Source organism: Tasmannia lanceolata, unplaced genomic scaffold (assembly GCF_043159265.1).
Source record: "Tasmannia lanceolata isolate RefF3 unplaced genomic scaffold, GAP_Taslan_0.1 ptg000015l, whole genome shotgun sequence".
NCBI lineage: Eukaryota > Viridiplantae > Streptophyta > Magnoliopsida > Canellales > Winteraceae > Tasmannia > Tasmannia lanceolata.
Genome location: NW_027518692.1, coordinates 17,833,358 through 17,852,661, shown reverse-complemented (window position 1 = coordinate 17,852,661; position 19,304 = coordinate 17,833,358). Strand labels below are relative to the sequence as shown.

Genomic DNA, 19,304 nt, shown 5'->3' with positions numbered 1-19,304 from the left:
TAAAATTAGGTTCCAAACAAGTTTTAAGCTTTTGAAAACTCTAACCCAATTTTGAAGATTAAGAGATCAAAAATGAAAATTAAGCACACAAGTTAAATCCTAAGTGCAATAAAAGAAAAGCAAGAGATAAGAGAGAGTGCACCCGAGATTTAAAGTGGTTCAGTCCTCCAACGTGAGACCTACTCCACTCCACCAACCAAACCCGTTGATGGCTTCACTATTTGATCTCGGCGAAGATCGGTGCCGATTACAATTCCAATTGCCTTTAACCTTGGTGGCAATCCTCACTACGGAGAGTGGGCTCCGCTTCTCCGAACACTCGCCCAAATATAATCTTGATAAAGAAAGAAACAAACAAAAAATCCCTCACATGGGTTTACAAGATTTGTAGAAGATGTACAAATTGAAGCCTATGATCCAAATCCTAATTCTAGAGGATGAGAGGCATAAACAAGCTTAATACACTCTTAGGATATTCCAATAGGTCTTTAGAGTGTTAGGATTGATAATTGGGAAGTTTAGAATACCCATATATATAGAAAATCCAAAAATGATCGTTTGAGGGGCATAATGGTAAATCTGGCAAAATCCCCAACGGCTATAATTTCTTCCCGAAATAGAAGTCTCGAAGTTCCGAGAATTTCTCTCGGAGTTCCGAGAATTTCTCTCGGAGCTCCGAGAATACAAACAGAAATTGAAAAAATGCTACTGGACCATTTCTCGGAGCTCCGAGGAATCTCTCGGAGTTCCGAGAATTCTCTCGGAGTTCCGAGAAGCGTATTTCCAGCAAATTTTCAATTCTTGTTTCTTGGGCTTCCAACTCTACACCAAGTTGGGATTGTTATGAGGGTTCCAAAGTGTTGGAACACCACAAGGACAACCACTTAAGCATTTAGGGTGTGTGAGATTACTTTATTTATGCTTCTAAATACCTAAACTAGGATTGGATCTTTACATACTAAAACGACTTCGATTTCAATTGCGATGCTTCAAGTCTTCATGCGTCTTGGATCTCCAATGTCTTGGCCTTCCGAATGTGGTCCAATGAGAGCTTCTTGGCCTCAATCCAAGCAATCTTGTCTTTATACAATCATGATCTACAACTTAGACAATCAAACACATTAGTGATATAAAATAACTTGTGTAATGGAATCATCAAAAGAAGATGGGAATGCCAAGGTGGGAACCATTGGGCTTACAATCTCCCCATTTTTTATGATGACAAGCACAAGAGATTTTCCAATAAAAGCACACATATATTTCCTTACACTAGATTTTTCTCTCCCCCTTTGGCATCAATAAAAAAGATGGGGTAAAAGAAAGTCAAAGGGATGAAATTTACAATTTTAAGCTCCCCCTTTTTCAAGGAAAAAGACAAACATAGAATTCCCCCTATTTAGAGTTTTTATTCAACACAAGAGGGGATAAATAATCATAAAAAGATATTCAATTTTAAGTGCAAGCCCCTAATCTAAAAACACATATGAAGAGAATCATATAGGGGCTTTGGGAACCCAAGCTTTCTTGGTTCCACTTTAATCCCTAATCTTAGATGCACATTGGAATTGGTAGTGACCATTGATTCCACAATAATGGCATCTAACATGAGGGTTAGATAGACTAGTCCTATCATAAGATACATGATTAGGTCTATGACTAGCCTTTTTCAAGATTATATCAATAATTTTATCACCATTTAAGAATCCATGGAGGCATAATCTTAACCTTTCATTTTCACTATGAAGATGGGTTATTTGATTTAGAAAATCATTAGTGTCATCTTCATAAGATTTGGAAGAGCTTGCCACATTATATAATTGACAAGATTTATCATACAAAATACCCTTAAGGGTTTTAATCTCAAGTTTAAAATTTTCAATTTGTGCTTGAGATTTAGATATGGAAGAAGATGACTCATTTTTCAAAACATCAAGTTCATTTTCTAATTTTGAAATAGATTTTTTAAGAACTTTATTTTTTGAAATTTGAGAATGCAAAGTAATGCACAATTCATCATAAGATATGTTTTCACTATCACTACTTGATGAATTACAAGAAGGGTTAGAATTTACCTCATCTTCATGGGTGAGTGCCATGAAGCAAAGATCATCCTTATTAGCTTCCCCTTCGCTTGAACTTTTGCCCGACGTGCTTGACGCATCCCAAGCGGCGACGAGACCCTTGTTCTTCTTCCAATCCTTCTTCTTTCACTTGTACTTCGAGGAAGATGACTTGAGAAGTGGACACTCCGGTCTTTTGTGTCCCGTCTTCTTGCAATTGTAACACCTTATTCCTCCTTCTACTTCACTTTCTTCTTTCTTCTTCTTTTTATCCTTTTTGTGTTTCTTTCTCCATAAGCTTTTAAATTTTCTTAATGCTTCTTCCTCATCACTATCTGCTTCATTTGAGGATGATGAGTCCGTCTTGGAGGTTTTTAGAGCTAGAGATCGACTTTCTTTTTTTTTTCTCTTTCGGTTTCTTCTCTTCTTGACGGCTAGTGAGGAGCATCTCATGAGTGATAAGAGATCCTACAAGCTCCTCCATAGTTAGTGTCTTGAGATCCTTTGATTCTTGTATGGCGGTAACTTTTGGATCCCAATGTGGAGGAAGTGACCTAAGCAACTTACACACAAGCTCATCAGTAGGATAAGATTTACCAAGATTAGCTAATTCATTTGATATTTTAGAAAATCGGGTATACATTTCGGAAATACTTTCATTTTGACCCATTCTAAACATTTCATATTTGCTCTTTAACAATTTTATTTTGGAATCCTTGACTTGTGATGTTCCCTCATGGGTAACGGCAAGAGTATCCCAAATAACCTTGGCGGAATAAAAAAGAGCTACTCTATTAAACTCCTCCGTAGATAAGGCGTAAAACAAAGAGTTTATAGCTTTGTAATTTAAATTTGCATGTCTTTTCTCTACAACATTTCATTCTTCAAATGGTTTGGAAGGCAAAGTCTATCCATTTTCAACAATAAGCCAAAGCTCCACATCTATCGAAAGAAGATAGATGCGCATCATTGTCTTCCAATGTCCATAGTTGGACCCATAGTTACAAATTTCGTTTCATTTCGTCCAAAATGGACAAAAGTTCGAAAACGAAACGAAATCTGCAAAATTTCGTTTCGTCCGAAATTTCAGTCAATTTCGGTCATTTCGTTCGAAATTGACCGAAATTCTGGATTTTAGACGAAATGGACGAAATTTTGAATTTCGTCCGAAATTCAAAATAACGGCCAGTTTGACTAGATTTTGCAGAATTTACGACAATGCCCCTGGAACGGCTCTTTTTGGTTTTTGACCATTTTAACCTCAAAATGTGACCGTTTATAGCTGTTAGGAAGGGTATTTTAGTCATTTTTAAATGCACAATCAATTAAAAACTCTATAAATATCCTTTTTCCTATCTTCTTATCCTCCACCTTTGCATAAGTGATTCTCTTTCTTTCTCTACTTTCACTTACATTATCTATTCTACTAAATTTCCTACAAGTCTACTCTCTTCTTCAACTCAATCCAAGTCTATTTTAGAGCAAAGGGAAGGCATACATTCAACTTACCACTACAAGAAGTCAAGAACTATTTCCAAATGCTTATTTCAAGTGAGTGAAGGCTAATTTTTTCTTCTTCTCTTCAACTCAAGTTCAACCTCAAGGTTCTCTTTATTTCTTTCCATTTCCTTTCTTTTATTTCTTACTTCATTTGTCCCCTTCTACTTCATTTTTTTGTAATTTGTTTCAATTTTCTTTCTTCTAATTCATTTTCCCCTTCTACTTCATTTCAGAATGAGTGGGTCGGGCTCGGGACCTTCTGCAGGAGCATCCTTTATTGGTTCGGCACCCGCTAGATCGGATGACCCGGCATGGGCTTACGGTACATTGGTTCCGGGTCAAAAAAATAAAATAACTTGCATATTCTGTGGCGAAGTAATATCGGGTGGAGGTATAACCCGCTTGAAAGAATATTTAGCGGCTATTCTTTGTGAAGTAGCATCATGCAAAAAAGTAACTGAAGATGTAAAATATCGAATGAAGCAACTTTTAGATGCAAAGAGAAAAGAAAGGGCTAGGATGAGCCTATCCAGAGCAGAGGTTAGAGGTTTTTATGGCACACCAGATGAAGAAGAAGAGCAGGATGAAGAAGACATTCGCACACAATTTCCTCAACGAAGAGGTAAGGAAGTTCTTGTAGAACCGAGTGGTACAAAAAGGAAGAAGAAGGGAATCATATGAGGGATCAGGAATTTCTTTGTAGCACGAACAACCCCTGGAGCCCAGCCAAGCATTAAAAGTGCTTTGGCTACTAAAGAAATAAAGGATAATGCAGACATGGCGGTTGGCATGCTTTGCTACGATGCCAATCTCCCTTTCAACGTTGCCAATTCACCTTTCTGGCAACCTATGTTTGATGCTGTGAATGCCGTGGGTTCGGGTTATAAGCAACCTACTTATCATGCTTTAAGGGGTCCCATTTTGAAGAATACAGTGGATGAGGTAAACAACTACTTGGAGGAGATTAAGATGTCATGGAGATACACTGGCTGTAGCATTATGGCAGATGGATGGACAGACACCAAACAACGTTCCCTAATCAACTTTTGGTGTACTGCCCTAAAGGAGTCATATTCCTCAAATCCGTTGATGCATCTGGCATAGTGAAGAATGCCAATGAATTATACAATATCTTTGAAAAGATTGTTAGAGAGCTGAATCCGGAATATGTTGTGCAATTTGTAACTGACAGTGAGCCAAGTTACAAAGCTGCTGGGAAAAGACTAGAACCCGCGTTTGGTACATTCTTCTGGACTCTGTGCGCAGCTCATTGCTTAGATCTCATCTTGGAGCATCTGTGCAAACCGACTGTATTTCCTCACATAGCAACCACAATTGAGAGGGCTCGGACGATTACAAAGTTCATCTACAACCATGGAAGCCTCTTGAATTTGATGAGGAAGAAGTTCACAGGTGGGAAGGAGTTGTGCCGCCCTGCTGCAACCATATTTGCTACAAATTTCATTAGCATACAAAGTCTGGTGTTGAATCGGAAAGCACTTCAGCAGATGTTTGTGTCTGATGAGTATAGTACTAGTAGGTTTGTCCAACACCCACTGAGTGAAGGGGTAGTTAGTACTGTGTTGGATAAATCTTTTTGGGACCAATGCAAGAACATTCTAAACATCAGCGAGCCTTTAGTGAGAGTGCTACATTTGGTAGATCGACAGGACAAACCGGCGATGGGTTACCTATATGAGGCCATGGATAAGGCCAAAGAGAACATCAATGAGAGGTTGAAGAGAAAATCATATTACAATCGATCATCGACCAAAGATGGGATAGGCAACTCCACAGTCCCCTCCATGCAGCAGGATATTTTCTTAACCCTGCTCTATTTTTCACTCCTACCTTCTCTAGGCACAGTGAAGTAACCAGAGGCTTGTTGGCATGCATCACTCGACTGGTACCTGATGAAGGTACACAAGACCTCATCACCAATCAGAATGAGGATTATCGAGAGGCTAAGGGTATGTTTGGAATGAAGCTTGCAATCCGTAATCGAAAGAAGTTGGGACCAGGTATATTTGAGTTGTTTGTTTAATTAAGTATAATTCATTTTAACTTTCAGTTTCTCAACAAATAATGCTTTACTATTTGTTACTTTACAGTTGCATGGTGAAATTAATTCGGAGGTGACGTGGAAGAATTACAGACCTTTGCGATCAGAATCCTCAGTCAGACCTGCAGTGCGACTGGGTGTGAAAGGAATCGGAGCACCTTCGAATACATTCACTCTGCAAAGAGAAATAGGTTGGAGCACCAGAGATTAGATGACTTGGTGTTTGTCCATTACAATCTTAAGTTTCGAGAAAGGTATACAACGTAATATAATGTTTTCAACTCTCACCTCATCACTTTAAGCTTTTAAGTTTAACCTTTGACATTAAACTTAATGTTTTCCTTTTCAGGGACTTGTTGAGGAAATCATCTACCACTAGTGACCCTTTGAGCATAGACCATCTGGATGTCATGATGGATTGGGTTGCAGAAGAAGAAGATGTCATATTCACGCCTGAAGACATTGGGTGGAAAAATCTTGAAGCACCTACTGCTGTGGTTGGGGCCGGGGACGACGACGACGACTTTCTCATGCCTCTTGAAGAAGATGTCCCTATTGGTGGTCCAGGTGGTGATGACGGAGGCGACTTTCTCATGCCAATGATCTTATGATCTTTCCCTTGTTAAAATTTTTTCAAAAAAATTACCAAAGATTTTAAGAAAAGAAAATCGGTTAAGAGCCAAGGCTCTGATACCAAGTGAAATTCCAAGGGTAGGCCCGAGTACTTATTCTAATGGCAACTTATGAGGAAGTAAAATTAGGTTCCTAACAAGTTTTAAGCTTTTGAAAACTCTAACCCAATTTTGAAGATTAAGAGATCAAAAATGAAAATTAAGCACACAAGTTAAATCCTAAGTGCAATAAAAGAAAAGCAAGAGATAAGAGAGAGTGCACCCGAGATTTAAAGTGGTACGGTCCTCCAACTTGAGGCCTACTCCACTCCACCAACCAAACCTGTTGATGGCTTCACTATTTGATCTTCTTAACTTCGGCGAAGATCGGTGCCGATTACAATTCGAATTGCCTTTAACCTTGGTGGCAATCCTCACCACGGAGAGTGGGCTCCACTTTTCCGAACACTCGCCCAAATACAATCTTCTTGATAAAGAAAGAAAGAAACAAAAATCCCTCACAATGGTTTACAAGGTTTGTAGAAGATGTACAAATTGAAGCCTATGATCCAAATCCTAATTCTAGAGGATGAGAGGCATAAACAATCTTAATACACTCTTAGGATATTCCAATAGGTTTTTAGAGTGTTAGGATTGATAATGGGGAAGTTTAGAATACCCATATATATAGAAAACCCAAAAATGACCGTTTGAGGGGCATAGTGGTAAATCTGGCAAAATCCACAACGGCTATAATTTCTTCCCGAAATAGAGGTCTCGGAGTTCAGAGAGATTTTCTCGGAGTTCCAAGAAATTCTCGGAGTTCCGGGAATACAAACAGAAGTTGAAAAAATGCTACTGGACCATTTCTCAGAGCTCCGAGGAATCTCTCGGAGTTCCGAGCTCGAAGCTCCGAGAAGCCTATTTCCAGCAGATTTTCAATTCTTATTTCTTGGGCTTCCAACTCTATACTAAGTTGGGATTGTTATGAGGGTTCCAAAGTGTTGGAACACCACAAGGACAACCACGTAAGCATTTAGGGTGTGTGAGATTACTTTATTTATGCCTCTAAACACCTAAACTAGGATTGGATCTTTACATACTAAAACGACTTCGATCTTCAATTGCGATGCTTCAAGTCTTCATGCGTCTTGGATCTCCGATGTCTTGGCCTCCCGAATGTGGTCCAATGAGAGCTTCTTGGCCTCAATCCAAGCAATCTTGTCTTTATACAATCATATTCTACAACTTAGACAATCAAACACATTAGTGATATAAAATCACTTGTGTAATGGAATCATCAAAAGAAGATGGGAATGCCAAGGTGGGAACCATTGGGCTTACAAAAATTGTGTTGATTATTTATTAGGGAAATGCTTCAATGTCACAAAGTGCGCATACCTTGCACAGTAAGCAAGGGGTTAAGGCACGCAGGATTCTAATAGGTTTACTCAATTATCTTAGTACAGTTGTAGAAAATAAACAAGGAGATAAGGCACAACAAAAAATTCGAGAACTGCCTAGGTTAGATATGAAGGGGTGTACAGTCGCAATTCTCACAACCCATAGTAGTACTGAAAACTTGAATGAACAATATGAAGCTCATTCCAATCCTTTGGTATGTACATGCTAGTGGGACCACTCGTGCAATGCACAAGTTGAATGTTAATTTAGATTGAAAAGAAATAGAAAAGGGAAAAATAATAAAATCACTAAAAGCAAAGATAAGATGTATTTACTTGCAAATAACACAAAAAACAAATCTATAGGATAAGAACCAATGAACATGGCCCGACAACATAGTTTTTTAGATTTTAAGTTCTTGTGCAATCCAAAACATTTCCTCCTCTTGTGCAACCAAAAACATTTCCTAAAATCTGGCAGTGATTGCAAAAAAAAAAAAAAAAGTGTTCATGGTAGGATGGAATCGTCGGAGGTTACTGTAGAATATGAAAAATTGTAAGCAATATAACAATTGATGAATGCACGGCTGTGCAGAAAAGATTGGTATATGAAAATAAGGGAAGACAATCTTTGACCCTTCTATGAGATTTGAGGAAATCCAACCAGTACGTTCGTTGGAACGTTCGTTGGAATCAAACTGTAAAATCAATGATGATGCAATAGAAAGAAATATCCAATAGCATCACTGTGAGTTCTAAATGCAAAATAATTCAAAAACAAACAGCTAGCAGCTCAGTATGTAAATGCTCAAAACTACCTGAAAGTATAACATGTCCAGAAATTGACATCACAGCTATGCTTCTTTAAATCTGATTCATTACTAAATGCAAGTACACACACAAACCTAGCTCTATATGATTTCGAATTACTAATGGCAAATCCATGTTTTTATGAATAGCTCTCATGACCTTTCAGGCAAACACTGATGCAAGCCTCTCCTAGGCTTCTTGGACTAAGGATCGGGAGAGTGACAGACACACACTCAAGTGCTCAAGAATTCGGATTCAAGAAAAACAGATTTGTGCAAGTTCGGTAAAATGAGCGTATCTCCCTTGATATAGGTCGGAATGACTTGATTCAAAAGCCAAACTTTTAAGGACTCAAAGATCTACAACTTTGCTGACAAAAGTTTGTTCAGAAAAATACTGGAAATGGCTTGAAATGGATGAATGTGAATGGACAGGTTTCTGGAAATAGAGCGGGGCAAAATAGAGAAAGATAATTTCAATGGCTACTCTTCTAGGTTGCCAAGGAAGATAGGTAACATCAATTCTTCTAGATTGATAGTTGCAACTCTTCAAGGATGCACACAATAGGGGAAAGCTCCTACTCTTCAAGGAAGGAGTGAAACTCTTCTAGGTTTCAAGGAAGAACTCTTCAAGGTTCAAGGAAAAATGCACTAAGCAAATTTTCATTCAAATATTCAACTCCAATTTCAACTTGCTTGCCGCCGCCTCAGAAATTACATTTTCACAACATCCGGAATCAATGATTAATTGACATACCTTTCCAGAAACGGTGCATGCCGAGTGAAAAATGTTGCGCAACCAACGATTTCCAGCTTCTTGTTTTGGAGTTAGAAAAATTTTCTGCATCATAAGGAACTCACCGGTATCGGCATTAAGCACTTGCTCATCCTCCAAGTTACTCTCATCATCCTTTGGGTCAATATCAGTGTCTTCCTCACCCGGATCATGAGATTCATTTTCCACAAGTAATGCTTTACCCGCTTGTCGCTTCCGACAATTGCTAGCACGATGTCCTATCTCTCCACATGAATAACAACGCATACCGGTTGTAGAGCTTTGACCGGTAGGAGGGGGTTGATTAGAACCCTTGGGCGGAGCAGAGGCTTTGTTGATGCTATTGGTGTGTGCACTTGTGTTTCCGGCTTTGGTGGTGCCAACCGAACCTTGAACTGCTCAATTTGTGAAGGATGTGGCTTGTTGCTTTCGAGAGCGCGAATGCTCCACCTTGAGAGCTCTTTGGTGTGAATCTCCCAAATCCCAGATGTCAAGAACATCAAGGGTATCTTGGATATGAATTTGAAGGCCTCCCAAATACTTGTTCACGAGCATCTCCTCCGGATCTTGAATATTGTTGCGAATTACCAACTCATTGAATTCATTAGTGTATTGTTCCACCGATCGCGTACCTTGCCTCAAATTTTGGTACCGTTGGTACAAATCCCTCTTATAACCTTTGGGAAGGAAGTACTTGCGGATCTTGTCCTCCATCTTTCTCCATCGAGTGATAGGATCTTTACCGGCGGAGTGGCGGGTTTGCTTCTCACGTCTCCACCAAGCTATGGCCTTGCCTTGGAATCGCATGGCAATGATGCCAACACGAAGCTCTTCCGGGACATTTCTATGATCAAAAACTTCATTCACAAGTGTTAACCAATCAATGATTTCATCAGGGGAATCAGTTCCTAGAAATTCTGGAATGTCTCTCTTGATTTCCTTTTCCCAATCCGGTTCTCGAACACCTTGTGTGTGAGGTTGAGGGCGCCTACCTTGTCGCAAAGATTGAACACTTTCTGAAGAAGAAGAATCACCATTGGTTCTTCTAGATCTGGAATGGGGTGAAGGATTGTTTGCTTCAGCACGAAGACGTTCAACTTCTCGAGTCAAATCATTGATTTGTTGTTGCATATGCTGCTGCAAGTTTTCAGCAAGTGTGTGTACTTCATCCAAGGGGATTGTTCGACCACCTCGACGTCGGGCTTGTCTTGGAGGCATTGTCCTCTCCTCCAAAGCTCTGATACCAAAATGATGCAATCTGAGGCGGCGGCAAGCAAGTTGAAATTGGAGTTGAATATTTGAATGAAAATTTGCTCAGTGCATTTTTCCTTGAACCTTGAAGAGTTCTTCCTTGAAACCTAGAAGAGTTTCACTCCTTCCTTGAAGAGTAGGAGCTTTCCCCTATTGTGTGCATCCTTGAAGAGTTGCAACCATCAATCTAGAAGAATTGATGTTACCTATCTTCCTTGGCAACCTAGAAGAATAGCCATTGAAATTATCTTTCTCTATTTTGCCCCGCTCTATTTCCAGAAACCTGTCCATTCACATTCATCCATTTCCATCACCATTTCAAGCCCTTTCCAGTATTTTTCTGAACAAACTTTTGTCAGCAAAGTTGTAGATCTTTGAGTCCTTAAAAGTTTGGCTTTTGAATCAAGTCATTCCGACCTATATCGAGGGAGATACGCTCATTTTACCGAACTTGCACAAATCTGTTTTTCTTGAATCCGAATTCTTGAGCACTTGAGTGTGTGTCTGTCACTCTCCCGATCCTTAGTCCAAGAAGCCTAGGAGAGGCTTGCATCAAACACCCTAAAGAAATAATGGCCAAGACATTATACTACAACAAAGGCTGCTAGTGAGACCTAGAGAGAAATTCTTTAAATAAAACTCAGGTTGTAATATCACTTTTTATCATGCCCTAGATTTTTTTTTTCTTTCCCTCTATGCTACCAAAACGACACTACCCAATTCCAACCACTATTACCCAAGTCCCAACTTGCCTCATGTGAGGCAAGCCGAGCATCAATTCATGAATTACTCTTCTAAATGGTACCACTTGCAGCTGATATTGCACTTTCTTCCCATTAAAAATCACCTTTTTAGCCCCGGAGAATGCTTGCTTTAACCTAGATACACGTAACACTGAGTTCACCACGAATTTTCTTTGTTTGCCTTGAAATAACAATTGGGTTGTAGTGAAATTTGGTCAAATAGGTATCAACGGTTAGTAAATCCGCTTATTCTACTTAGTCAAATGGGTATCAACAGGTAGTACTTAAACTTACACATAAAATGTGGTATAGCCAGAGACAAAATGCATCTAGAAGTCATATACATATTCAGATCAATCTATTCTGTGAACGATATTTAAGAAATCTTTGTCCTATCAGTTTCATTTACGCTTTCCAAGGTGCTTGTTCCTGTAATGCCCAGTATAAGAAATGGGTTTGCAGTATCTAGACCAAATTTTCCAACTCAAAAAAAAAGACGCATAAAAAATTAGGAAAAAGGGACAATTTATCAATACAAAAAACCAATACTCACCACATGTTATCTGATAATACTTTCCTCAGTAATGTTTTCCTTGCAGGTGCCTCTTTTCTCTTTTATTCTGAATTTCTTTGTGGGCAAATGAAACCCTATAGAAGATACTTCAAACTTTCATTGGAGAAAAGTTAATCCCAAAAGTCAGTCATACAGTCACTCTGTAACAGTATGGAAGCTGCAATAACAACTTTAATGAACAACCATTTGCAGATAACTTGATAAACAATAATTATTTTAAATGTCAAAGCAATTTCCCATGGAAACTGCCATGGATAAATACTAAATGTCTAAATCTATAGTGTTCTGTAATGAACTAATGTTCTCCAGGTCCTGCAAAACCCCAAGTTAAATAAACAAATCCATTGATTCCACTTTATTGATTTTACCTTGATTTCATTGCCTAAAGTTCTATCATGCCCAAAACAATTAATTATCCCTGAAGCAATTTTGTGCGGAATAACTGAAAGAAACTTACCTATGTATCCTACTCAAGCCAGTAACTGTCCAGGATTGGGTTATGTACGTTTGGGGCTGTTCTCCATGAGGATAGCAAACTGGGGTTTGGTCTATCCTTGGATAGCAAACTGGGGTTTAGTCTATCCTTGGATAGGCTTGCTATCCTCCATTCACATAATTGCTTTAGAGTATGCTATCCAAGCAGGGAAGACAATCCAAGGGGAAAAATTTATCCAAGCAGGGGAGCCAATCCCACGAGCAGCTTCTCTAAGAATTTCACTCCATGTGCAGAACAACTCCATTTATGGATTGTACAGGCCAAATCTTCAAGTTGTGGCTGATTCTCCGTAGTTGTTTTTAGATTAATTAGTAACCATTGTCACTAACATAGTCACAAAATTCACAGAATAGTATTTTATTTTTTTGAAAAAATCTTAAAGGATGAACTTCATAGCAACAGTCTGCAATCAATACAAAGAATGTTGAAACCAAGGTCTTACAATAGTAATAACCATAAGACAACATTAAAGATATAGACTAATGTTGTGTTTCTGAACAATAATAGCTTGGGTTATGTGACACGACTAGACCATCCAGAGACACATAGAAGAGAGGCTCTATACCTTCATATGAAGATGATTTTGGGTGTCTGCTCATTCCTCTAAAAAGGAGGCATAGAAAAAATACTAATTAGTAGTGACATATGGCTCTATGTCTTCAAATCATATTTCTACCACTCTAGTTTAAAGAGGGATGGTCTGTAAGTAGTCTCTAAATTATGTTTGGATCATATCCTAAGGATGCCATTAGTAGTCTCTTCTTTCGGGTACTTTGTGTTCGGGTACTTTGTGTGCACCTGAAAATCGTTAGAGAATTGGAGTTTTCCCCCTATCTTTCATGTTTCTTGCCACATTGGAGATATATTACAATAATATGCACTATTCTATGATCCAAGAAGTCAGATTGAAAGAGTATAAAGACTAGCAGGGCCCAATAGATGAAAGAGGGGCTAAAGTAAAGGTTTACCGTCAGATATGTTTTTCTTCCAATCCAAACAAAGACTAAAGCTCGGATGATCCAAACCGTCCTATGGAAACCTCTATAGGTCGGGAGGGAGAAAGTAAGTGGGACCTGAGAATCCTTTACTACTAAAAGGGAAAACCAGCAAAAGTTCGTCTGCTTCTTTTGTGAAATTTCCCTACCCCTGTATGACTAAATCTTCCAAATAGCTCCTATCTCTATGGCGGAAATTTCGCCATTTCGCCTCCCTATTCCTTAAAGATATAGCAAAAATCTCTGCCATTTGTAACTCTTATCGTGCCACGTATTTTCACGTGCGTGAAAGTGTGAAACGTGTCGGCTCTGTTTCGCCCTATTAGGTTTAGGTTTCTCTCTTGCCGAGCTTCAATCAGTTTCGCCGCACCTCCCACAAACCTCTGATCAAAATTATAAACTGAACCTCTGGTCAAAGATCAAATTTTCACAAGTCTAAAACGTATGCCCTAAATATTCCCTCGGCTGAGGCTTTAGAGATGGCCGAAATTTTAGGGTGTGATCTTGATTACCTTCCCGCTTCTTATCTTGGTTTACCTTTAGGAGTTAGTAAACCTGATAAAACTGTTTGGGAACCGATAATTGAGAATATTGGGAGAAGGTTGGATACTTGGAAGAGAAATATTGTGTCTAGGGGAGGTAGGTTGGTATTGATTAAGGTTGTATTGGTCAATTTGCCTATATATTTTATGTCTCTTTTCATGTGTCCGGTTAGTGTTGCCTTGCGTATTGAAAAGATCCAGCGTAGATTTTTGTGGGGTGGAAATGAGGAGAAGAAAGGCATCTCTTTGGTAAACTTGAGGGATGTATGTGTACCTATAAAGTTTGGAGGTTTGGGCATTAGGAAGTTTAGGGAGTTTAGCCATGCCTTATTGGGGAAATGGTTGTGGAGATTTGGGGAAGAGCAGTCTAATTTATGGGCTAAGGTGATTTGTAGTAAGTATGGCTGTATTCCGGGTGGGTGGGAATTAAAGGACGAATATAAGAAAAAGGGGTTAACTGCGTGGAGAGACATCTTGAAATTAGCTTGCTCCTTTAATCTAAAGGTGAGGTTCAGGGTCTATGGTGGTGATAGAATTAAGTTTTGGAGTGATGTGTGGTGTGAAGAGGAGCAGTTAAGGATCTTGATCCCTAGGCTGTATCGGGTGGCTGTTAATAAAGAAGCCTTAGTTTGTGAATGTTTTGATCGTAGTGGTGGTAAGTTGATATGGTGTCCTGCCTTTAGAAGAATACTTTTTGAGTGGGAAAGTGAGGATGAATCTCGGTTGCGGCGGCTCCTTAATAAGTGCTATGTAAAACGTGGGGGTCAAGACAAAAGAATATGGACAGTGGAATCATCCGGCATTTTCTCTGTCAAATCTTTTTATAATGGTTTGATGCCTCCTTCTGTTCCAGCATTTTCTGCAAAGGTATGGAATTTTCATTGCCCACCTCGGGTTAATATCTTTGGTTAGGCCGTTTGTCGTCAAAGGATACAAACCATTAACTTCTTGAGAAACCGTGGGTTGTTGCTAAATTGATCACTGCCCTCTTTGTCTTAATGATGGGGAATCTGTGGATCATTTGTTCATGCACTGTTCTTTCACCGGGATCATTTGGAGATGTATCTTTCTGAGGTTTGGAATCACTTGGGTCTTCCCTAGAACTATTCAGAATCTTTTGAGTATGTGGGAGTTTATGCCATGAAAAAAGAGAGGGAAAGTATTGTAGAATGTGTGTTTGCTAGCTACGTGGTGGGTGGTTTGGAAGGAAAGAAACTCTAGGGTGTTTGAGGGTTTGGCCAAATCACCTTATTATTTGTACATGCGGATTATAGCATTGGTCATATCATGGGTTAGATGTCTTCCATCCTTTCTTTTTGTATCGGCCTTTGATCTTTGGGAACATTGGAGGGAAGTGTGCTTTAGTACTGAGAGGAAAATTAACATAGTCCAAAGATGAGAGCCTCCGATGCTAGGAATGTTGAAAATCAACTTTGATGGTGCTTGTTTTGGAAACCCGGGTCTAGTGGGGGTGGGCGGTCTTTGCCGTGATGTGTTTGGTGAGATTCTTTGGGCTTTTTCTGGTCCTATTGGTGTGTGTGATTCTTCTGAGGCGGAAGTTAAAGCTGCCTATTTTGGGATCAAGAAGTTGAGTAGAGAAGTATTATACCATATTATTGTTGAAGGGGATTCATTGAATGTCATTCGGTGGTTGAAGGGTGGTGTAGCTCCTCCTTGGAGATTTTTGGCGTTATTTGATGAAATTGAGGATTTTGTTGCAGGTTCGGCTATTGTTTTTAATCACGTTTGGAGGTCGGCAAACGAAAAGGCGGATGTGTCAGCCAAGCAGGGAGTGGAGGGAGAGTATTCTCTGGTTTGATCATCTTCCCCCGTAATATAATTTTGTTATTTTTTTGTATCTTTTCTTCTTCTTCTCTGTTTCTTCTTTCTTGTTTTTGTTCTCTGGGTTGCCCCTTCTCGGGTGCTCCCTTGTCATTTTTTTTCTTATTAATGCAAATCGCTATTTCAAAAAAAAAAAAATTATAAGCTGAACCCGAAGGAGAGCAAACTAACCCAGAAATCTCTCTCTCGGGTTTTGCTCTGACCGTTGGAACCGGAAATCCTCTTGCTTCTTCAATCCAGAAAATTTCTTGAAATTAACATTTATCATGAGATGAGATCAGTTTATTTTTCATGGAAGAGACAAATGACTGGGCTTTCAATGCCTCGCTCATCTGATCATATTTCTCATTGGGGTTTCTTCAAAACTCACAGATGGACCACTCCCGAAGCATAACAACTTCTCATGCACGGGAAATCCTGGTCAAACTGTCTGATTTTGATTAAACACCATATAATCTAATGGTGTTGCTGGTTGGTAATAAAACCCATTTTGGTTTGGTCTTTATGACAGATATCACATAATGGGGTCTGATTTCATGTAGGAATGTGTGTGTTCAATTTACCTGCATCTCATTTTTAAATTTAACATCCATACGCATGCATATTCAATGCTTGGAAATGGTTCAGTTATTGCAATTTTTGAACAATAGTCCCAAATATGATAAATGGACTGGTGGTTTATACCATTATGAATAGCTGATCGATCCCATTCAGCTTTAAAGTTGGTAGGTGCATCTTTCTTGAGTATAGATCTGTCTAATTACAGACGGGTTTTATCAGTTGGTTTACTTTTACCGTCCTGCAACTCGGGAGAAATATGATTGTTATATTGAATGTGGGTCATTGTAATTGACATTCATTTTAAAATCTTCATGCAGATATGTGCATTGATTGAACATGTTGTATTGATTTCTTTCTTATGCAGATTCTTTTTGTAAGGGCTTTGCGTTATGTCTTCCCTCAGTCTTCGAGAAATTTTAGCTTTCTTTATTTGAACATTATTTTCAAATTAACTTTAGTGTTTGGGACTTTTATAGGATTACTACTTTGTGCCAATCTTGCATTAAATGGTTAAGATTCACTACTCTTAATTAAGAGCAAAACATTGCACTGGTGGTAACCTATTACATTTATATTCTTCTCTTATTTTGTGATTTTCTAATTTAGTTAAGTGATTTTTTTTTTGAAAAGGTAATTTAGTTAAGTGATGACAAGTGAATGGTTGCTTTCGGGCTGTTCTGACTCTGAGTCATTAAATTTACATTCCGGAGGTTGAATTGTATTAATCTACAAGTTCATCTTCTATATAAGATTGGCTTCAGGGGTATCATCTGGGTCCTTGCTCAATTTTTTTTAATGGGTCGTGAAATTTGCTTCCTTTTTTCGTTTCTCTTTTCAATGGGAGTTGTGCGGAAGAGTTTAGAAATAAACAATACTTATTTTTTTGTTGAGATCAATTTGTAGAAATAATATTTTGGTATAAACATTTTGTCCTGCCCACAAGATGAGAACCATCTTCTATTTTGCTGATTCTGAGTTTGATATTTACACCATTTCCCATTTCTCGAGTGTAAATATGGCGTAAATATGGCAACGCGTGTAAATGGGTCCTTTCCATATCTTAGTTCATTTGCTTTGCTCGATGGCTATGTGGGTACTTATTCTTCTTTTTGTTTTGGATTAGTTTCCAAATTTCCATTGTTTCATATAATTGAAATTGCAGAGAACATTTGATATTTGAATAAGGAAGAAAGGGATTGGATTTTCCAAGTTAATATTGTCGAGAAGGTACTTTAGAATGCCTTAACTTTCCTCTAATGTCTTATTGGATGGCCCGTGTTGCCATATTTCCACTCGGGAAACGGGTTTTCGTTTCGAGAGCGATAGGGTTTTTGCAAAGAAAATTTACTATTATTCATGAAGATTGGATTTTTACACCCCTTCTTGCCATATTTATACACGGGAAATGAGTTTTGTTTGCAGAGCGATCGGATTCTGCCGAAAGAATATATTATTCATGGAGAGTCAATTTTCTTTCTCAAATGTTTTACTTTTCTACATGAGTAAGACGGTCCTTTATTCCATATCTTAGTTGTTATTTTTTACTCGATGGCTAAGTGGGTACTTATTCTTCTTTTTGTTTTGGTTTGGTTTCCTTTGTTTCAGATAATTGAAATTGCGATGAACATTTGTAATTTGAATAAGAAAGAAGGGGATTGGGCTCTTCAAATATATACCGTTGAGAAGGATAACACATTAAAGGTAAGAATGACTTCATTCATTTGTATTTCATATGTTAGAATGTTTGAAATAGTCTATTTTAACTTCAAGTTGGAGAATCATTTCAATTTTTGTTGTAGATCTTAATTTGACAAAGAACAAATAAAGAGCTAATGCTATCCTCCATTTTGTAGGCACATAGAGTTGGGTCTTACTTTCTACAATAATCGCCGAGTGGTCTTCGATATTCCTCGGCAGCTATGATGACATTGAAGAAATAAAAGCTCTCTCATATCCTCGGCAGCTATGATCACATTGAAGAAATAAAGCTCTCTATGCTGCTGCTATAAAAAATATAAAGATGATTCCTGAAGCCCAAACTTCTATGCATGCTGCTCGTTACCCTCTAATCTATTGTCCATTCGTCATAGCCACTCTTCCATTAATTTTAAAGCTTAAACTTCCATAGGTCTCTGTCTAATGAGAAACTCTAATTTATGAGATAATTAGATTCCCTAGGTCTTTGTTTTTGTTTCCACTGTGACTGTGTGCTTGCATATTTCAGTTGCATAAAACTTTTACAAGTCTCATATATGCATACATAGAAGATCACACACACGGAAATATATGCTATCTGCAGAGTGCTACATTGCAAGACTTGGGGCCTCTATGGATGCCACCAAATCAGTCTTTGTCTAAAGATAAAATTAGTTTAAGTTGATCTCCTTTGCAAATGGGACAGTAACACCTCCTTGGCATCTATTAACTAGATCTCTGTATTCAGAATAAAAAAATAGTAGCCCATAAGGAGGACACTTGAATTGCCATAATGTGCATCATTTCAAGGGTTAGCTTGAGGTCTCCAGCAGATTCACCCACTTTCTCTGCAGCTTTGCATTCTCTTTTTTCTTCTATTTAGTTTCTAAAGGTATGTATTTGGTAAATAGGAGCTGAAGTCTCCCACTTCTCAAATTCTTGGTACCTGGCATAGTGTGATCTTTGGAGCAAGTAGGCCGTTTTCTGGGATATAACTTCAAATAGCTGACCGCAAATGATATCTCAAGCAGTGTGTCTATCCGGTTCTTGGTGAATGTGATATATCACAACCCCCTAATTTTGCAAATGCATGTTTTATTTTTTCATTTTTTTCAGGGAATTCCAAAGCCTTCTTTTGGTTGATGTGTAATTTTGTTTTGATCTACTCCAAACATTGTCATACTGTTCGGATTTGGAGATGGTGTTTGAAGAAATCGAACTGATGAAAGGATTTAAAACCAAATTATAATCCCTCTCACGCACAAACTTGTTTCCATTGCATTGCTCCTCAATTCTTGTCCAACCATTTCCCTGAAGGGACAACCACAATAAATGTTAAATGATAAAGAGAATTAGAATGTCATATTTAGGATTGCAGGTAAGTC

The 19,304-nt window shown here is 38.4% G+C and overlaps 1 long non-coding RNA gene across 1 annotated transcript; it reads left to right on the top strand.

Annotated features, from left to right (window-relative positions):
* The first annotated feature begins 17,013 nt into the window (after positions 1 to 17,013).
* On the top strand, positions 17,014 to 19,004 carry LOC143893132 (uncharacterized). Its single transcript, XR_013255723.1, has 3 exons — positions 17,014 to 17,726; positions 17,830 to 17,925; positions 18,078 to 19,004. It is a non-coding gene; the product is annotated as an uncharacterized LOC143893132 (long non-coding RNA).
* Positions 19,005 to 19,304: the final 300 nt, after the last annotated feature.